Consider the following 16,227-nt stretch of genomic DNA (forward strand, 5'->3'; position numbering starts at 1 on the left):
CCTGAGGACCATGAATATATCACTAAATTCCAACTCAATCTGCCCATTATATTTTTATATTCTCATGTGTCCCAGATGGCACTGGAGGGAAAGTCTGCTCCAAGTTTATGGAAATTCAACCATTAGTTCTTAACCTTAACCATAAGTCTTCCCATGAACCAAGTACAAATGTTGACCTAATGATGGTGCTAGTGGAGAGGACAAAGGGTCACCTAATCATCTTCAGGAAACCACTGACAGAGTACTGAAGACACAAGACAAAAAGTCTCCTCTCTGAAAGGATAATACTTATTTAGAATACTGTGCAAGTCAATATATAAAATCAATTAGTCAGCAATTTCAGGGTGTCTGATTCCATCACATTCTATTTAAGTAACTGAGCCAACTGACTCACAGTTCCCATGCACTGTAAAACCTGATAAGTTGATCTTACTTAAAAAAAAAAAAAAAAAAAGAAAGAAACCGATTGGTTTGAAAAAGGTAAGTAAATAGAACTGTTAGTTTTAAATTATATTTATTTCATATTTACTTGTTAAGTTTACTTAAAATGTAGTTGTATTTACTTAATTTAGAATTTCAAAATGGCAATTAAAACTGTTATTCTTAAGTGTTGGCATCTTAAGTTATTGTGACTTAACGCTTCTGTTTACTCAGTAGAATTTAGCAAATCTTTTGCTTTAGAAAAATAAAGAACAAAGAATGATTAGTCAAGCAGGATTATTTTTTTATTTAAAAAATAAATGTCATTCTGAGTGTTATGTTCGGCAGGCTAGTGGACCCAAGTGCAGAGAACAACCAGCACAGGAACTGAAGTATATCTTTTATTCCATAAGAGTGCAAGCAAAGCAAAACTGGCAGTTGAGAACTAACAGAACTCCGACAAGACTAAACTGAATATATATATATATATATATATATATATATATATATATATATATATATATATATATATATATATAAGAGGCCCTTTTGCAGGAAGTGGACAGGGGAAGAATCACATTGCTCTCTAAGATTGTGCTTAGTAAGACTTAGCAAAGATTGTGACAGGTCCATTATCTGGTTTATTTGCTGTATTACATCTTGCACAGCACTCTCAGATATATTAGATATGGTCCACATTCTAAGGAGTTGGGGCAACAAATAATGCTTAAACTGCTACTTCAAGTCATCAATATTATTATAATTCATCATCATCCTCCTCTTGAAAATCAGTTATGTCTTGAATGCCTCTTTCATTTTTAGTTTGGACAACTTCCAGCACAGTTTCAGTATGTGTTAAAATTCCTGGCTTGAACTGCAACTGGATATGCATCTGTCTGCCATGGTTCCTGCTTTTGTGGGCATTAAACGTGGTATAGACAGTGGTTTCAAAATTACAATCCTGGTAGGGGCACTTGACTTTTTGGTGAATCCAGATATGTGTACGTTAATGTGAAAAAACCCTTTTTCTGTGCATGGCTCCTCACTAGGACTGCCATTGATCTGGGAGTGTCCTCTTGATAGATGTACCCTCAGTGCATTAAATGACTTAAATGTGCAGAGGCACATTTCATAAAGATATGGAAATGGTGATATTCTTGTGTAGCCACCATGTTTCAGTCCATAATATCTAAGTAGTTGCCCTCTCTTTTCAAGCTTCAAAAATGGGAAAAAAGTCACAAAAATGGCTTTAAACACATGTGGATTGTAACATATTCTAACAACAGCTATTGTCAGTGCTCACACCTGAAGTAAAAAATGTCTCATAAAACAAAATATTTTGTTTGTAAATAACTTAACTATACCACTGATTTATAGTATGACCTGGTCAAAATACCTTCATGTAAATACAGTGATAAAAAAATATTGTACACTGCAGAAATTAACTAAAATTAACCACATACAAGCATATTAAGAATATGTATCATGATGCTAAATTTAATGCACATAGTTCAATGCGTAAAAGAATGTTCACACTCTTAAGGGGTTTTTCTGTCTGTCTGAAGTAAACAAAATAATTCTCCATGAAGCCTTTAGTCATGTTTCACCTGTTTTTAGATTAACCATGCTGCAGAGAGGGTGGTTGTCCAGAACTAACTGACAGTACAAAACAACATTTGATAACCTTCAAACTCCTCAGAATTGTATGTTTTACCTTGCCTTGTGTTGTATTATATGGTTTCCAATTTAACTTGGGCCATATCTGAGCATGTGAATGATATAATGAGAAAAGGTGAGGGTGGGAGCACAGCAGAGTGAACAGAGAGTGTGCGTATGCGTGTATGTATGTGTGTGTAGTGTGCACGCACACTACACACACATACACACATACAGACTCTGCTTTAATATGTGTGTTTGGGCTGCAGCCACTGTGGAGTTTACGTTGCTTATACATGACCATGTTGTCCATCTGGGTGATGCTTAATTCTGGTTTTAATTCCATAAGATATGGCAGGCTATTTAATTTACATAGCTTAATAATGCTTGTTGCACCTGCCACAGTGTCCATAGCTCTCTTTCTACCTGGTTGATTCTATATACTGAGGAAGGCAGTTGTACATTTATAATTGATAATCAGTTGTATACACAGGCTGCAGAGTGGCCATCTGTAAACAATTATTGTTATTGTTGGTTTGGACATGATTGCTCGGTTGTGCAGTTTGCACCCAGGAATTTTGAGGTCTAAAAGCGTAGTTTAATAGTTCTATCATATAACATCATCATCATATAAAATGTAACAGTAATGCTTATTCACAATACATTTTAAGTGACTTACTTTTTAGTTTTATGAAAGTACATTTTTACACAATTTTACTTTTACTTGAGTAAAATGTATGAGTACTCTTTCCATCCCTGCCAGTGACTCAGTTTGTTTACAGCTTTTCTAAAGCAGATGTCACAAAATGCCTTACAATGACTTAACACTAACAACAGCTAAGTTGGGAAACAGCTAGATAGAGTAGATTGCTTACACCTGTACAATAATTACCTTTTATTTTTAGCTTGCTAGACAGGCTTCCTGAGCCAATCGGAACAGAATTCCTTGGATACTGAGTTAGGATGACCACATAAACGAGGAAATCTGGCCAGATGGATTCGACAGTGTTAGATATTGCATTTCAGTATCCCATTGTTTTTCCTTTTCTTTTTTTTTGAAAAAATGACTGATGTTGGGGTTTCTTCAGTCTCCAAACAGGAATTTGTAAATGTAATGTGAACCTGACTCTAGTGTTTAGGTTTCTCTGTGCCTAACTCATTTCAGGCCCACCTGAGAAACACAGGTGTGTGATGCCACCTTGAAAATCAGCAACCGCGAGTTGTTATTAAAGCTATAAAATGTAACTTTTCCGCATAAAGATGTCTAAAAACAACTAGACCTACGTTATATATTTTGTTTAGTTGTGTACTTACATTATCCCAAATGTTTCCAACAATTTTCAAACCCAGAGAAATCTGTAATTTTAATCAAGGTAATGATCGGTTTCATTTGGTCACCTGTCAGTGGCGTCATACTCTTCTACCAAAGAGTATACACCTACAAGATAATATGTCGGCATTGTGTTTGTTCGACAGAAGCTTATAAATTGACTTTTATTTAGTTTTAAGCCACATTTACGTGATAAACTTTTTAGATCTTGGTTGTTTTTAACTGTACCTTTTTACCAGATGAAGGATTTTAGTCATCGGACATCTGGATCTTAAGCTATCAGAGAAACAAGCTGGGCAAATGTTAGCAGCAGCTCAGCTGGCAGCCCCTCCCGGAAGTCTGGTGCTCACTGAACATCGTCAGAGAAACGCTGATATTTTACGTAAAACAGCTTTATTCAGTATTTTTATTAGTTAGAATCCCTGTGTATGTTTGTTCTAGAGAGGAGGCGACCTCTGCGGATGATTCGGCTCCCGGTAAAAACCTGCTGAATGTCTGAATCTTAAGTTATCAGCGAAACAAGCTGAGCAAATGTTAGCAGCAGCTCGGTTAGCAGCCCCTAATAAACAGGATGTCCTGTACCCACTGAACAGTGTCAGCGAAACACTGATTTTTTACGTGAGGCAGTTTTATTTAGTGTTTTTACCTGTTTGAATCACCAGGTCCATTTGTTTTGGAGAGGAAGAGACCTCTGTGGATAATCCGGCTCCCGGTAAAAACGTCCTGAACTATGAACACTGGCGTAATCCTAACCCGAAGAAGCTGGTTGTTTAACAACAAAGACAACAACTCCCATGATCCCATGCTACTTCACAATGTCATCACACTCTGTCTTTTGTTATTGTTTTGATTGAGAGACCCCTAGCGGCTGAAATTACATGTATAGAAATGTATAATGTAGTATGAAGTTGACGAAAGAACATGTCACCCAGTGCAGCGGTGTGGCTCATTGTGTTTTTAATCATTTTTTGTCTATGGTGGTCTACGGCACGGAGGAATTAGATATATCAGACTTTGGATACACACACAATACTTGTAAATAGGATGAGTTCATTGTTGGTTTGGCTCTGCCCACGAGATTTATTGACAATAAGAAAAATACAGAAAATCGCCAGCCAAATCCTTTAACATGATGAACCAGTATTAAAAATTAACTATACATGTAGAATGACGTAAAAAATCTTCTCACACCCTTGGCCAGTCCTCAAGGTACCCACTTTGGGAACCACTCCCCTAGAGGCCCTACCCCTTCATTTACATACACTAGAAAAGCAATTTGACGAATGGAAAAGAGTGAAACAAACAAAAGAAAGATAAGAAAATGCTACTTCACATTTTTGCAGGACTTAAAACCTGAACATAATGTTGAATCTGATTATTGTATCTTTTCCCTTGAGACCCCTTCAGACATATTAGTCACACATATTAGTGGCGGCTGTGGCTCAGGAGGTAAAGCATGTCATCCACTAATCGGAGGATTCCCGGCTCCTCCAGTCCACATGCCGATGTGTCCTTGGGCAAGACACTTAAACCCAAGTTGCTCCTGATGGCTGTGCCATCAGTGAATGAATGTGTGTGAATGGTTGGCTTCCTCTGATGGGCAGGTTGGGACCTTGCATGGTAGCCCCTGTACCCGTTCAGCGTGTGAATGGGTGAATGTGATTCGTAGTGTAAAAAGCGCTTTAAGTGGTCAGAAGACTAGAAAGGCACTATACAAGTACAGTCCATTTACCATAGTGACAGACTGAATGAACTGGACTTCACAGGGACAATTTCCTCAATATGATGAGATCTGGTTGTCTCACAGCAGCACCAGATTTCTCTGTGTAAAACTGAGTGACTTAGCACTGTGCACTGTTACTGTCACATTTCATTTCACAGATGAGTGCATTCTCCTCCTATGGGTTCCAGCTCCTGTGCTCTTTACTGTGTGAGCCAGGTGTGTAAGCTAAAATTTGATTCCAACGGGCAATTTCCTGCATTGTTGTAATCAATGAGGTAATAATTGACATGGGCAAAAAGATTCGTTCCTCCTCTGAACAACTTTAATCATTGACATCAGCTCAATTTAGCACAATTAGACAAATTGTCCTAAGTTGAGGCAGATGGGGATAGGCTCAGATGACAGAGGCCGCCTCCTCACTAAAGGGATGGAAGTCTTTTTCTTTTCTTCTTGTAAAGCAGGGCTTTCAGGGGCTGTCAGTCCTCCCTAAGTAACATATGTTATTGGTGGCACCATTTCATAAGTTAATACAACTCATGTAAGAATAGATATAGATATTTATTTAAAAAATAATTGAAACAGCATGTATTCACAAACACAGTTTCATTTTTCCTGTTTTTAATAATTACTGCCACCACAATGAACCATCCATAAATGTAGACAAAAGTCAGTAGTTAACATGAAAACTAACTATTCCCAAACATTGAAAGTTTAATGGCCAATAAGAACACAAGTGTGTGTACTCACTGGTTCACAACACTGGGCTGGGAGTGCTTATCTTGATGTGGGTGCATTTTGAATATTCTGCCTTCCCTCCACATTTGAGAGCTTCTACAAGATGCACACTCTGACAGTCTCTATGATATAACACTAATAGGATGTGATGTACTCACAGTTGAGTATCTACAACTGTCATAGTTATGTCTTTTTAAAAAAATGGATAAAGTCACAACATACTGATAAGTAGTTACTTTAGGAATGAGTGTGAAATAGTAGTTTGACAAAAAAATCTCAAGATCAACTCAGTTTTTATTTATATAGCCCAACATCACAAATCAAAATTTGCCTCAGGGGGCTTTAAGGTGCATGATATGAGATGACTGGTAAAGGGACAACCCACACAGATCACTATTTTTAATTACAAACACCTTTTCAGTCTTGTTACCACCAATTTTGGATGTAATGCCAGTGTTATTTCTGCCAGCACGCACTGCTGTACCATATCACCATGGAACTAGTGACCTCTAAGTGTCATTATTCATTATAAAAAAGATTCTTACAGATCTGGAGAGCAGAAAGTCAGTGAAGCTGAAGTGCAAAAACATCATATTTCCTCTTTTGTTGTTCTCTTGTTTCTGAAGTCACACAGTGTGTGTATGAGTGTATTAGACAGAGCTCTGATGTCACACACTTTAAACTCTATGGGTACATTAGTATCCTACAGTGTAGTATTACTATGAAAACATGTTAAACACACATTCACACAAGACACATTCATCAAAGATGCTTGAAAAGTGTGGAGCTCCGCAGCCAGAGGAAACAGAGGAACTGTTTCAACATCAGCCCGCTCTCCTTCTCTATTAAGATGAATTACCATGTCCTCCCCTTGCATCCCTGCATCCCCATGGAGGGGGGGGGGGCTGCTGATTCCACAAAAATCCACAACTATCTCTATAAAAACACTATAAAATCACTATAAAAATGAGGCCAGTGCAGAAGTGCCAAAAACTGCAGTTCCTCGAATGGCCACTTGAGGCTGGCTCCAAAAGCGAGTAAGTCCCCATAGACCCCCATGTTAAAATGCCCAACTTTACAGTAGAAATAAAACCTTTACAGCCTGGTACAAAAAACAGTTTCGGTCTCTGTAGCTACTTTCCTTTTTCATGACAACTGTACAGGGGATGATTTTTTTTTTTATAACTCACCCATTTAAATTTTGTTAAGCGGTAAAGTTATGCATGATTAAGGACGTGGCCACTTTGAGAAACAGGTTGCTAACCGCTAGGTGGCTTGTTTCAGCAACTAGGCTTCATTTGGCCTGCCTCAGCTCCACTTCTTTGCCCATTTTGGATTAGCTGGGAATCAGACAGAATCAGGCACTGCCAAGATGGCGATGGCCAGAGCTGCCCACTTTGAGCTTCAAAACCCCTCTTCAGAAACCAGTGTGTGACGTCATGGTGGCTACGTCCATATTTTTTACAGTCTATGAGCTTACATAATCAAACCCCATGTTAAAATGTGCAAAAGCAAGGCTGGAGTAGTAGCAGCATGGTACAGCGTTAACTGTCTCAGCAGGGAGGAAGTGGAACAACAAGGCAGTTTTACAGGCTCAGGCAGCACTTAGACATAAACATATTGTAGGGCAAATACAACATGGATGTGGGGGGTTTGGACTGGGCATAGCACAGCCTACATGGAGCAAAGCAACAGCAGTTGGCAGGAGGACACTTGTTTAAGAGGAGATTCAGAGGCAAGGAGAGACTGCTATATATGTAAGAGTAGTTTCTCAGGCAAAGCAGGGCCAGTGGATGAGTTTGGAAAGTGTAGAATAGAAGAAACTTAGCTGGAGGTAAGTGTGAGGAATGGAAACAGTCAGAATTAAATTCATGCTAGGAGCATCTTATGATGTGCTTCCATCTCCAAAATCTTAAAAAGTGAAAGGTTGAGGACCCAACATGTCCTTCAAGTTCAAGTTCTTAGAAGTAAACTCTGCAAAAAGGAAACAGGGGATTTTGTTTTTTTCTTGAGGGTGAACAGGTCAGGCAGCAAGCAATTTTGATCAGACACAAGGTGGGCAGCTAAAGGTGGGGAGGGACTGGGGGAGACTTTGGAAAACAGGTCATAGTTCCCTTATTAGCTACCACTAATCTAAGAACAGTACCATGGGAGGTTGGCATCAGAGGAAAAAGCTTAGATATACAGAGTTGGCAACAGAGGAGCATGGTTGGAAAGCAAAGGTCTGCCCAATGGAGGTTGGCTGTAAGGGTTTTGTTGGTGGATCAGTTTTGTCCCTGCTAGCTGAACCAGGTAGAAGAGGGCAGAGCCAAAAGCAGGCAGTGAAAAACATGGCAGAGGCTACAGTCAATACCACTGGATGTCCACACTCCTGTCCAGTAGGTGGATGGTTTGCCAACTACCAATAAACCCTAAAACAGAAGAGGAAGATGTTCCAGTGAATGGCTGTGGATTAGAGGAAAGGTGAGTGACTTGGGCAAAGACATTAAGTGCAGAATCCCAGCCCTGTATTGTTCAACATAATGATAAATGACATCTTTACAAATTTAGATGGATGCATCAAATCAGCACTATATGCAGACGATGGGGCCATATGGATGAGGGGAAGAAATGTGACATTTGTGTTGGAGAATATAAGAAAAGCAATAGAGAAAATGGAAAGTGGTCACACGAGTGGGGGTTCAAGTTGTCAACAAGCAAGACTTGTTACATGATGTTTACAAATAGGCCAGAGTGCTGAGAAGTCACCATTACATGGTCAGCCGATGGAGAGGGTAACTAAATTTAAGTACCTGGGTCCATGGCTAGATAGCAAATATACATGGAAAGTACATATCAAATACCTGGAAACAAAATGCAAAAAAGTCATAAATCAACTGGGGGGCAGATAAACAATCATTTATTATATTTATAGGGCAATTATGAGGTCAACAATCGATTACAGTTGTATAGTATATGAAGCAGCAGCAAAGACATTGCTGCTGTTTTTGTCATTGCAAAAAGTGGATAGACCACAGTATAGACTACTACAATTATGTATAGGAGCTCCATTATCGCACTACTAATAGATGCCGGAGAGACATCGCTGGAGTTAAGAAGAGAGAAACTAGCTCTTGCGTATTGGGCCAGATTAAAAAGAAGTGGAGAAAAAAACCCTACAAAGAAGACACAAAAGGATTGTTGGGAATATTCCAAGTTCCAGGGGTATGGGTTTGAGTGGACAAGGGAAGAAAGAGTGAGGACATATAGAATGGAGGCTTTCGAGTTCACCAGGTCCACCTCAGTAAGTAGCATACCCCCTTGGCTGTTTCCATAAGTAAAGATAGATGTGAGTATTCTGGAAAAGAAATAGAAAATGAATGAAGCGTGAATTAAAACAAGTATTTACCTGAGGAATAGTTATCACAGTGATCTCAGAATCTACACAGATGGTTCTAAGAACAAACAGGAGTGTGTGGGAATTGGTATGTATATACATGAGTTTTAAATTTCTATCTCCAAAAGATTGTCCAACCAGTTATCAGTATATACAGCAGAAATATTGGCAAACATTATTGGGTTATAGTGGGTTGAAGAGGTTAGACCTGATAGGGTGGTGGTGTGCACAGATTCAATAGCCATTTTGGAAAACATACAGTCAACAACAACTGTCAGACAAGATTTACTTATTGAACTTTACCGTAGATTGCTAAGCCTTCATAGAGGTGGCACATGAGGGATTGAAAGGGAATGAGTGGGCATTGCAAAAGGAAATAAAAGTACCAGTTCCACTTGGAAAATGAGAAGGAAAAGCGATGATTAAGAGGAAAGGAATGGACATATGTCAGAAAAGGTGGGAGGAAGACTAGAAAGGAAGGGGGTACCACAAAATACAAAAGTTGGTCATAACAAAGAACTATAAGGAAAAGAACAGAAGGGAAGAAATCATCATAACAAGACTTAGATTGGATCACACAAGAATAAATGTTGAGTTGAGTTCAAGAAAATGTATTGTATTATGTATAAAGTGGAAAGAGAAAGCTTACATTATTATTACTTTCTTTATTAAACAAGAACTATGCACAAAAAACATTAATCTCAAAATGAGAATAGATGATTTATGCAAGATTTAGGTATTAGCTAATTTCCATCTGCAGTCCCTGGGCAGGTACACAGAATAATTACCAGATAATAAAAACATTCATTTACATGCAACACCATGACATAGTCTCTATCACACTAACAATTCTATAGACACATCTAAAAACACACATCAACATATAAATACCAGCACATTCATCCAGTACAACTACAGAATTACAATTCATTACAATTTAAAATCTTAATCACTGTAAAATTAATATACATGATAAAGTCTGAGAGGGGAGACGGGAGTGGGATCTCATGGGGATACTGAGAACAGAGGGAGAGGGTGAGGGGGTAAGAGTCACCAGGAAGGCACTCTACTTTTTTAAGTGACACAAGGTTAGTGGGTAGAATTTATAAAATAGGATTTTAAAGTTGTTTGTGATTCACCAGTAAACCAAGAAGAGAAAGAAGTGCAGAATCCTGAACTTATAGTGTGGACTGGTAATATGATATAGAGAAGTATATGGATTGAGCATCAAGCTGCCATCACCAGCACTTAATCGCAAAATGTGTAATTTCTGCAGTAGTGTAGCGCATTAGCATGGAATTATGGGAGTTGTTGTCTTCATTATTAAACAACCAGCTTCTCTGGGATAGGATTACTTCTTTATTCATCGTTCAGGATGTTTTTACTTGGAGCCAAATTATTCGCAGAGGTCTCCTCCTCTCCAAAACACACAGATATGGTGATTAAAACAGGTAAAAACACTGAATAAAGCAGTTTCACGTTAAAAACCAGTGTTTCTCCGATGCTGTTCAGCAGAAAGAGGACGTCCGGGAGGGACTGCTAGCTGAGCTACTGCTAGCTGAGCTGCTGCTAACGTTTGCTCAGCTTGTTCCTCTGATAACTTAAGACAATGATTAAGATCCTTAACCCGGGCAAAAGATACAGTTAAATACAGCCAAGATTTAAAGAGTTTATCGTAAAAATGTGGCTTAAAACTGAATAAAAATCAATTTATGACAGTTTCTGCTGGACAACCACAATGCCGACATATCATCTTGTCTTGTATGTATATAGGCTACTCTTTGGTAGATGCCATTGTGACGGACAACCACAATGCTGCCGACTTATTATCTTGTATGCATATTCGCTTTGGTCGAGGCCATTGTAGCAGATAACCACAATACTGACACATGCATCTTGTGCGCGTATACTCTTTGATAGAGGGGGTGCGACACCATTGACAGGCGATTGAAATGGACCATTACCTTGATTAAAATTACTGATTTCTCTGGGTTTGAAAATTGTTGGAAACATTTGGGATAATGTAAGTACACAACTCAACAATATATATAACATAGGCCTTGTTGTTTTTAAACATTTTAATGCAGAATAGTTACATATAGCTTTAACAGCCTGGTTATTTGGGGGTTCAGACAGTATGCTAGTTGGCTTAACAATTTGTTAGCATGTTAGTTAACTTAGTGTGATTGGTAGACTGGAGCTGTATGCTTTGTTGCTTGCCAAGGTGAAGAAGCCTACAGGGGATCGAGGGCCTTGTAGACTCTGTAGACTTGCTTTTTGTCACAGTCAACTGACTAGTGGCTATATGTACGACTAGTGGAATCATATATTTTAATCAATACAGCTGTCAACACAGGCTGCTTAACAGCTCGTGCTTTATACCTGAAGGTGCGACCAGAGGACTCTTTTTTAGGCTTCAAGTTTGTTTTCTTCCATTTTCTGTGCTTTATTTTAGTGATTGTGTATTGCCAAAACATGGGTGACCTACAGGGTGGTATTGTGCCTGAATGTATCCTGTGTGACATTAATGGAGGACTGGGTCGCTGAGTTGTTCTCACTCTGCAGCATGTGTAGACATTGTTTTTGGCTAAATCTGGCGTTCATGTCTTCTGAAGGAAACTGCTTCATGGGCAATCTCTTTCAAAGGAGCTCATTCAGCTCCATGTAATCTTCCTTATCCCACCCTGTGTCAAAGTGCACTGTGGAGTCACTCACAAAAATAACAAGACTATACTGAACCCCGTATCTGCCTTTATTGTTGTCATTTATATTATTTTATAAAGGAGACATGATATTCACTGTGCTGGATTACTCCAACTATCTACAACAAGTTTCAAGTCTCTGCAGATTGATTTTCATGCTGTGGAGAAATTAATGGAAGCTTCAGATGGTGTACTCCACTGTTTTCTAATCATTAGCGGTTCCATTTTCCGTTTCTAACTATGAGAGAACTGTGGAGGTTGTACATAGCTGGATGTTGTGAATGACCTGCAGAGTCACTTACTGCATACATATAGGACAACTACATGATATAAATTTGAACATGATGCAATGCTAAATGATGTTCTGTCTTTTGTCAACTTTTTTTTTTCAATTTTTCCCCAGAGCCTCCAGGGATTTCTGGCTCTGGACAATACATACTATGATGATTAATTTAAACCAAAGTGAAGAAATGTTTTAAAGCTCATGGAGAAAAGCATCAGTTTACTGCTGCAGTATTTGCATTTTATTCCATATCTTCCACTTGATCAGAGTGGGAACACTGTGGGGAAAATGATGGGCTGAACAGGCCAGGGGGTTGAAACCAGATCCCCTTTTACAGCCATTTGCAAAACAACTTCTCTTTATAATATAATGCAGTGTTGATCAGAGTCCCACTGAGCCAGCAAGCTGCAGAGGCATTTTTAATTGTTGCAGGTGGTCTGGCTAGGGGAACATAGCTGTGATGCTCAGGGATCTGCAAATAAAACTCCAAAGCATGCATGTGCGAACGGGTACACAAACAAGAGAGCTGGGTCCAAGACAGCTGTGTCTGAGATCGCTATGCCAAGGTTCAAGGCCTGAGGTAACATCATGGCCTCCTTTTACCTTATGTCACTGACTCAGAGTCTGCAGAAGGCCACTGTGGATTCAAACAGTCTGTACAATCATTAGGCCCTCTGAGGCTCAACTGAAGGGGTTTTCATGATTGTGACAAACAGTGTAAGTTCTTTTAGGCAGGTTTTTTCTCTAACTTGTAACATGAAGTGCAAATTTGTGTGCTGGACTTAGATTGAGATTAAGTGAATGAATAAGTCCGAATCTAAAGCAAAGGGAAATACTGTATTTGAATGTCTGACCTCATCAACATGTATGTATCCTTTATGTTTTTGAAACTATGTACTTTCATTTAAGCAAGTCTGTAACATCTCCTAGTGGTCAACTGAGACCAGAATGTTCATGAAACCCATGATAATACACGCATACTGGCATTATTTACCAGTGAAGCTTAAGGTGTAAAGTCCTGAGGATGGCCCTTAAGTAATTAACATCAAAAATCTCCTTGGGAGCATGGATGTGCTCAGCAAATGTTGTGTCTGAGATCAAGAAACCACTGAGTGCATTGCTAGGCAAAACATTTTCACAACATTAACTAACCAGTAACAGCATCATTTTGCAATCAGTCGAGATGTGTTATCACCCAGCTTGACCCCTGAAATATTTAGGCATTGACCATAACAAGCATAGTGCCCGTTCAAAACATGCCTGTGTATGCTTGTTCGTCTCTCTCCCGTTCAGCAAGTCAGAGCCCCGCCCTGCTGTGATGTGACAGTGTTTGTATCAAACAGTCCCTGCTGCACTCAGACACAGAGCTGAGCAGCTTGCTGTTTGCTTGTTTATTTAAAGTTTATTAAATGTGTCACGTGTCCAAATTGCACCTAAAGAGCGTCTGTCTTCACAGTAAATCACTTTTTGAGTGTTTGATGGCTGTTTGTGCTTTAGAATGTGACCACCGTGAAACAATCAGAAAATAATGTTGTATTCACAGGCTTTCTCTCTCCCAGAGAAAGCTTTCTAGCGCTGTCTCTCTGTCGCTCGCTCATGCTCTCAGTGCACTTGCCCTGAGACAGGAAACCCACAACAAAGCCTAACATCCAACATTATCAAACCAAAAGAGATGTAGTCCCCTCCTCTCCCCTCTGTAGGGGATGGTTAAAATATTTGGAAAGTGATTCCAAACAGTTTTCATAAACCTCAATATTCGGTTTGAATTTGAAACAAAGCACAAATCTTTGGAGCAAACATAGCATGAGCCGCATGTTTAGCAGATCAGCACCAGCAGCACTTGAACCGTTGTGTCTACACAGGAGGCATTCAGGTATATGGTTGAGCATTTTGGAAGCGCTCAGAGCCCAATACATTCATTCACAAACACTGTGTACGCACAAATCTTTGCTTAAACCGTGTGTACGAACGTTTTAAGCACTAATCTGGGATTCAGCAATATGTTCTTACCTGAATTAGTTAGTAGAATGTTAACTTCTTTCATGTTTTTGGTGTATATACTCATCCACACCTCTCATAAACTACATTCATTTTTCTACGCATTGAAGTTGCAGCTGGAGGCCAAGCAATCGACCCATTCCGAACAGGTACGTTTTGAACAGGCACTGCACTAGTGTTACTTAATGTTTAAATTATGTTCTCGGATTTGTCCAGTGTGATGATGTGAATTCTTTTATTATGTGACCCTTTCTGATATGTATTGAAAGCTTGGATATAACTATAGGTAAGTAGTGTGTTTTTCCACACCCACGTTCAAACAAACAAATGATGATGACCAAAGGATAGGGGCGTGCTGAACAGCCTAGATTTTAACTGCCTACAACAGGGGTTTACAAAGTCTGAGACTGTGGGCCCCCCCTCAGACATAGCTTGGAAAAAAAGCTGTACTCCACTAGCAGGCTGAAACTGTGCTGTTGCACCTTTAGTACAGAATGAAGTGGCATACATTTGTACTACAGGCTGTCACAAAATACTCTATACTTTCATGGTGGATTAAAGATTATGCATTTGGTCTCATTACTGTAATAATCTTATTATTGGTTACTCTGTTCTCTGTTGGCATACATAATAATAATATGAAGAATGAATCATGTTGTGTTCATTTGATGATGTAAAAAATGAAGTTGAGATTTTTGAACTCTAATAATGATTTAGGTACACTGATGACATTTATTGTGGTCTTTAAATGCAGCACGCTTCCCAGTGTGCATGAGAGATGTGTTTTGTCTTGACAACACACTGTATGGAAATGATTTGAAAGAGCTTGACCAAATGCATTAGTTCCACTGTGCGTGTCCCATACTGACGCTCCAAACTCACATGTGCATAAGAGTCAACAAATTCTTCTCTGTGAGAAGGGAGAGAAACAATCTTTCCAGTCTATATAGATTCCATGTCTATCCAAACACTAAACAGTGAAACTAATTTATCATTTTCAGCATGTGTATTCTCTTCTACCGTCCATAAATACACAAAGCAGCTGCAGGAAAGGATTCTGTTCTGGTTAGAGCACAACCTCCCAGAATTTGATAATACTCAATAACTTCACAATAAACTAACATGTGCTCCTCACGTTTGGGTGCAGGGATGATCATGTCATCCAATCAGAGAAGGCTCAGGCCCATACGCAGTCATCACCGTGCTGCTTTCTAACCCTGAACTGATCCATTTTACTGCTGGCTCACCCTCCAGCCCCACCTTTCTTTCCAAACCGTCTATCTCCACATCACCACCTTCTACAAGCATTCCCATAAGTGCAGAACAAATTCTATTACAAATGGAATGCATAAATTTAACATGCTCACTAAGCAAAGCTAAAAATAACCAAACTCATTTATTCTCTGCTTAAGTGAAAAAAAGCTGTTTGTGAGTTCCTCAAATGGATTCCACAGGCAGTGTTTATTAGCTGTAATTTGTTACAAAATGGGTCAGCCACTATTTTGCCACCTGTCATTTAGGTGAAGTTCAAGGATCTGGCCTGCACTAGGAGCACAGCGGCTATTGCTGGTGAAATGCACTCTGCGTGATGAACAACTTCCCTTTCCTGCCGTTCTGCAGCTGTAGCTGGGCCCACAGCTCCTCATGGCTGTAAATCAGAGCCTTTGTACTCCAGAAGGATCCTATCAGCCACAGGTGTGGGCTCTGCCTGGGGATTAGTAAGCCCTTTGCTGGAAACACTGAACACTGAGGAGCACCGGCTAGCCTCAGCCAAACACAGGAGGAGAGGAGGATAGTGAGACAACTGAGGCAGGAGTTCAAAAATCCAAGAAGAAGAATGTGCCAAGGGTGTCAGACAAATTGGTGTTGTAGTTACACAAACAGTTCTCAGAGACAGAACTGCTCAGGAGGCAGAAAAAAACAAACATGTTCACTGAGTCAAACCTCAGAGGGTGGAGCCAAAGAACCTTTAGACAGATGTTCTATTTAAAGGTGTGGTCAACT

This window comes from Thunnus maccoyii, chromosome 16, assembly GCF_910596095.1.
Source record: "Thunnus maccoyii chromosome 16, fThuMac1.1, whole genome shotgun sequence".
NCBI lineage: Eukaryota > Metazoa > Chordata > Actinopteri > Scombriformes > Scombridae > Thunnus > Thunnus maccoyii.